The following is a 6,158-nucleotide window of genomic DNA, read 5'->3' as shown; positions in this document are numbered from 1 at the left end:
AGAAAATATATCTATGCGAAGCTTAGAAGGAACAATCATGTCACAGAAAATGCCAGAATGGCTGCTTTGCAATATCCATGGTTCAAGGAGTCTAAGTGGTGGTGTGGTTTTTCTTGTGTTAGTGCATATATAAATGAGTACACGTTTATCCACCATCAATACAATAATCTAGTTGTCACCTCAAGAACCCATTAAGGACAGTATAACCGAGCCTAAAGCGAGTTCTCTCACTCCATTAGGCTTTGTGGCTGTTCGTTTTGCTTATTTCATCATTTCTGGCCGTCAGATCTACTTGATGTAGCGTCTTGCCCCAACTGTCCTTAGGGGCCGCTACTCTTGAAGAAAAAACCAAGGCCTCCGGTTAATTGGGCCGCTTGAGGCAGCCCATTTCCACTTTGATCTGTCTCTGGCTCGCTGCAGCTGGCCCTTGTACATAAAAAAAGCGGTCGATAGGATGCGGGGGACTTGAACAGAGGAGGCGCTCGAGGGAGACCAATCGCGCGAGGAGATCGAGCGCTAGGAAATCCAGCCGAGGCGAGCAAGGAGGCGCGCGAGTGGATCTAGCGCCACATGGGTTCAGCCGATGCGCGCGAGGGGAGCCGGTCCAGTCGATGAGGGGATGCAGCGGACTCACAGGATGCGGATGAACAAGGGGCCGACCGATCCAGCCGGCGCGGTCGATCCGCGTGCGAAGTGGAAAGGGGGGACGTGGGTGATGATGGCCGGCCGGCGCCTCATCTCCTGGAAACTGCTCGTAATCATACTTCAGTTTCTATGCACACATTCATGGCGATTGATGTGCCAATCCTTCCGGTGCCGAGAGTGGTACGTCTATATATTCTTCCTCCCACACTGTTCGCTCATCCTCTCTAGCTTCCAGTGCCGATTGGGCATCATGCTCTGGTAGGGTTCCTTCTATTTCTTTTTGTTTCATGTATGATTCATTTTGTGCGAAGCAAGTAGATTATCCTCTTATGCCCAAAATTGTGTGTACAGGTGATGTTCATACTAGCTGTGCTCGATTCATTCCATTTTGGAGCATGTCACTGGAATTGTTTTTGCTTAGCAGTTGCATGCGCCCCAACGACATTGGTCGCCAGCATCAAGCTGCCAGGTAATTCCTCACCTCCAGGCCACCGTTGCTCCGGACAAGTTCTGCTGCCCAAGTGTGAGACATTCCTCAACGCCTCTCTGCTCCAATCGCTTATCAAATTTGAAGTTGCCCTGAGACAAATTGGAAGATGGAAGGAAGTTATGTGCTCTCAGACATCCCTCAGTTTAGCACGAACACAATTTTTATATGTGTATCATTCACACCATTGTATTATTAATTATTTTGTTGTCAATAGGGGGCAATAATATGGAGGACTATGATGCAGGAGGCATCCCTGGAGAGTGGAGATGCATGAGGAAGCATTGATACAGTGAGAGATAAGACCTCAACTAGGATCATGTAAGGCAGCGGAGATGAACACCAAATCCGATAATAAAATAGTATATGTTTATTTCTAATCAGGTTTTGGTTCTAAACTTCAGATTGGTTTTGGAAAAGGGTTCCTGCTGCTGCTGGTGCAAGATCAATGTTACGAAGTGGTACGAAATCAAAACAAAAGATCATTACTTCCATTAAGAATAGACAAGTTGAGAAGGGACAAACTATTTACTTCAGAGAATCCCCTTCTCAGCCTCCAAATCAATGATTTTGTGTTTTCAAACGATTTTGTACACTTGCATACCAGGTTCCGTTACCAAATGCAGTGACAAAATTGTCCGCAGTGGAGTTGAGGAAGAGGCGGGACGAGTGCAAGTAGTGGTGGGTTAAGACAGTACCGACTGATGTTTCGCCAGCTCAAGGCCATCTCCCGGCGATGTCCTCCATAACTAGGATCCACTCATTGCCACCTAGGCATCTACCTCTGCTGCGAACAATGATATGCATAATCACCATTTTGGGTCTGTTCAGTTTTCTGCATGGTAATAATTTTATTACTAAAACATGGAGTATTTGGTTGCATTCTATGTATTTGTTTTTGGTAGGAAAGCTCTGGTAGATGTGGTCCATTCCGTACTTAACATCGTATAAATGATTCTATAATTTTATCCTGATTAACCAACTGTTGAGGAGTTCAACATGGTTTGTTAGATTTCTGAAGAAACATGTCAGATGACTAGCTTTGAGATTACGAAACATAAACAATTGGTACTTCTGTATGTTAAGCTAGCTCCAAGTGTAGGTGTTATGTCATCTCATGCCATGACATCCAATCTTTGTTAACTTAGGTGATGTTATTGTCCACAATGGTGAGATTTGTTTCATCTTTCAGTCTATTATTTAGTTCGCCAAAGTGCAGGGACTTCGCCCAACAACTTCATATGGGATAGGTACAATACAATTGCAACTTGAAATCAGTAAGACTACCATTGTCTTCGGATGGTGCATGACCATGATCATTTGTTTGTGCTTCAAATTACTACTTTCATTCTCTTCTTATTATTTACTTTTTTGTGTAATTGAATTTTTCTAGGTCTGGGTTAGATTAAATATCTTGGTGCTGATGAGGTCATCGTAGAAAGAAGAATGTCAATAGGTTTGCTAACCTGCATTTCCCACGTTGTTGTCCTAAAACACTTCTGTTTTTTTGTAGGGTCTTCAACACTAATGTTACTTGCCTAACCCATCCAAGCCCTATATATGTATTTGTATACTAATTTGTTGGAAACAAGTAGTATTCTCATTTGAGAAAGTAAACATTTAGCAAATTTAATACTTCGTGTCTCCATATATTTGCGTAAGTTCCTGTCATCCTGTTGGGGAAACAGATGGGTCCGGCAACGCGCGGCATTATATCTCTGCATTGATTCTTTTCACTTAAATCTTTCTAACCGCCACTCCTTGCATATTGACATGTCCATTGGTATAAAAATTAGTGACATCAACTAATCAATAATAATATCAGATATTTCAGATAACAAGACAGAAATGAATGGGTGCAAGGAGATGGAAAACAAGATCATTGACCAGATCAAGGGTCAATGATCTACAAGTCCATACAAGTCATCTCAAACATCATGACATCAGTACAACAAGCGTAGTCCTGGATCCAACAAATGGACTCGGATCTTGATACACATAATACTAAGAACATGGCTTACTTGACGAAGATGACAGTTACGTTAAATGATGAATATTTGGTCTGCCTACATGAATATTTGGTTTGCCTACATGATGGTTCCGAAGTTTTTCACTGGAAATAGGAATTCAGTTCTTCCATGTCTATATATTTGTAGAAATTACTATCATTCTACTTGAAAAATAGACGGGCGCATCAACGCGCGCCAATCATGATCTAGTATATGGTAAAACCAACTACAATAATTCTTTGAAATCATCATATCAGCTCAGGTGCTTGTATATTTCTCTAAACCAATACGGATATTCTTTTACCATTGAAAATTACCTTTGCTTTCTTAGAAAGGATGCATGCTACCCAAACAACTCAATGTGTCCTGGACAGCTCCATTTGTGTGCTCCCAAGATAGAATAGAAAAGGGAAAGACAGGTACATGAAGTCATTCTTGGAGTTAGATAGTGATATATACAATAACTAAACTAATAAAAGTAGTAACATGCCCTGATTGATGCAGATTTCTAAGCTAATTGTAAACCAAAACATATGAAATAAGCACTTCCCTGTAGAAATTCACCAATATGCCTATGATGAAACAAAAATCATCAAATAGAAAATCCTGCAAGAAAGGGTCCCATGTTCAAATAGAAATTAAACTCATGAGTAAATTAAGTAAGTTGTGGCATCAAGTTTTCTGCCCAACCTATAGAAACAACAAGTTGCAAGCTGCTTGGTTATGTTGTATTTAAAATTCGCATAGGAAAACTTCAAACCCTTTTCTCAGAATATGATATTCTGTACTTGGCTTCAGATTTATCTACATCAGCCACAGCCAGCTTCCTATAATGACAAGTCCACCTTCCCATAACAAGCAACGAAATATATAAGCCACAAATATAAGTAACATGAAGATACATGAAAGAGGGCGAGAAGAATAAGGAGGACTTGCATAAGAGCTGACCAACTTCGGTTTTCAAGCACAACGGGTGGGAGGAGAAGACGTCGTCGCGAAGATCGTTGCCCGTGGGGTGAGGAGCTGAAAAGGGAATCGATCGGGAAATCCAACACCTCTGATCAATAGTAGCCGCTGGCCGAGACATCGATGGGTGGAGAAGTGGAGTAGGACTTGCCGCTCTCTTCCGGCGGCAGATGGGGTGCAGTAGCTAGCCGATCAATTCCGGGCGGCATTTGAGATCCACAACAGGCATAGTAAATCGGCACCTTGCATCTGCATCGAGGAGGGAATAGCGGAGGTGGAAATGGATTTGGACGAAGGAAGGGAGGTCCTGCCGCGTCAATGGGACAAAGAGGATTGGGGAGGAGCCAAAAAACGACGGCGGCGACGAACCCCTGCGCGGCGAGGAGAGGAGGGGCTGCCGCGGCATGCGCCTTCATCGTCCCCTCAGTTGACTGGGTGTTTTTCTTTTGAATCTAGGGTTTTTATCATTTATGCCACTAGTTATGTCCCACTACTCAGTTTTGCCATTAGAACTTACAACTACTCAAAAATGCCATCAATTCGTGAGATGCTTGCTCAAAAATGCCATTAGATATCTCAAAAATGCCATCGTTCCGTTAGATGTTTGCTCAAAAATGTCATTAGACATTGTTATTTTCACGTCAAACTCATTAACCATGTTATATGACAAAAATAAGCCTAGACCCACATGTCAGTTTTCTCTATCTCACAACGATAGGTGTGGCCCCACTCGTCAGGAGTAACCAAGCGAATAATTTTACAGGAAAATAAGAACGATGTTGGGATCAAGTGGGCCCCATACTTTATTGTAGTGAGATAGAGGGAGAGCTGACATGCTGGTTCATAGGTATTTATGTCATTATAACATGACAAAAGAGATTTGAGATCACAATAATGATGTCTAGTGGCATTTTTGAGCATGTGTCTAATGAAGCGATGGCATTTTTGAGCAGTTGAAATTCCTAGTGGCAAAACTGAGTAGTATGACACAACCGGTGGCATAAATGATAAAAACCCTTGAATCTAAAAACACTTTTTTATTACTCAATAATCTTTATAGGAATACAACTAAGATCTGGTGGGTTTAACAGCCACACATGGCGCCCAAAACCCAGACCGAAAGCATGCTTAGTAAGGCTACGCGCCTCACGGTTTGTAGCTCTTCCCTCGAAGATGAAGGAGCAGCTATTGATAGTTCTTGCAGTCTCCACAATTTCTTTGACAGTACTTTCATACAGGCCACCAGTTTGCTTCTGAATATCACTAACCGCGCTTTTGCAATCAGAGGCAATGATAACATGTGATAAGGCTAGATCCATTGCTAACGCAAGTTCTTCACGGCAAGCAAGAGTTTCCAACGTAGCAGGATATGTTATACCTGCTATTCTGATGCATGAAGAACCCAGATATATTCCCGAAGTATCCTGGCAGACCGCACTGAAAGAGCCTTCCCTCTGGTTCCTAGGAACTATGCCATCCACCCTGATCTTCGCATATCCAGGGGTGGGGGTATCCATTTAGGAGCAACTCCCAGCTGGTTTGCCACTACAACTGCTATGGGTTTCTTTGTCTTACATTCTTCCAAGTCACGGATATATCTGAAGATGAAGTTGTGCATCGAAATTGGGCTTTGGAACATATTTTCATGCAGACCTTGTCTCCTGGAATACCAAAGAGCCCAAAGGGTTACAACAACTTGGACGAATTCAGAAGGAGATAACATATCGATCAGTGTAAGTAACCATCTCTTCGCATCAGACACCCTTGTGCTATTCAAAGCTTCGACAAGGTCAGCATCCTATAGCGCCCAGACACATCTGGCGACCGTGCAATGGAGCAAAGAGTGCTGCCATGAATCCTCAGAACCACATAATCCACATCTGATGCTCGCGGACATATTGCGATGGTGAAGAAGGTCCGCCGTAGGGATTGATTGTTGAGCAAGTCTCCATAAGAAGATCTTTACTTTTGATGGCACATCTACCTTCCAAAGTTTCTCCCAGGATTTACACTCTCTTTCACTGTTTGAGTTTGTTGACCGGCCTTCTAGC

The 6,158-nt window shown here is 42.7% G+C and overlaps 1 long non-coding RNA gene across 1 annotated transcript; it reads left to right on the top strand.

The window, feature by feature from the left end:
* The first annotated feature begins 442 nt into the window (after positions 1–442).
* Positions 443–3,286, top strand: LOC123141054 (uncharacterized). Its single transcript, XR_006470140.1, has 4 exons — positions 443–825; positions 997–1,453; positions 1,537–1,593; positions 1,740–3,286. It is a non-coding gene; the product is annotated as an uncharacterized lncRNA (long non-coding RNA).
* Positions 3,287–6,158: the final 2,872 nt, after the last annotated feature.

The sequence above is a fragment of the Triticum aestivum genome, chromosome 6D (assembly GCF_018294505.1).
Source record: "Triticum aestivum cultivar Chinese Spring chromosome 6D, IWGSC CS RefSeq v2.1, whole genome shotgun sequence".
NCBI lineage: Eukaryota > Viridiplantae > Streptophyta > Magnoliopsida > Poales > Poaceae > Triticum > Triticum aestivum.
The sequence above is the reverse complement of the archived record's forward strand: the minus strand, read 5'-3'. Positions and strand labels throughout refer to the sequence as shown.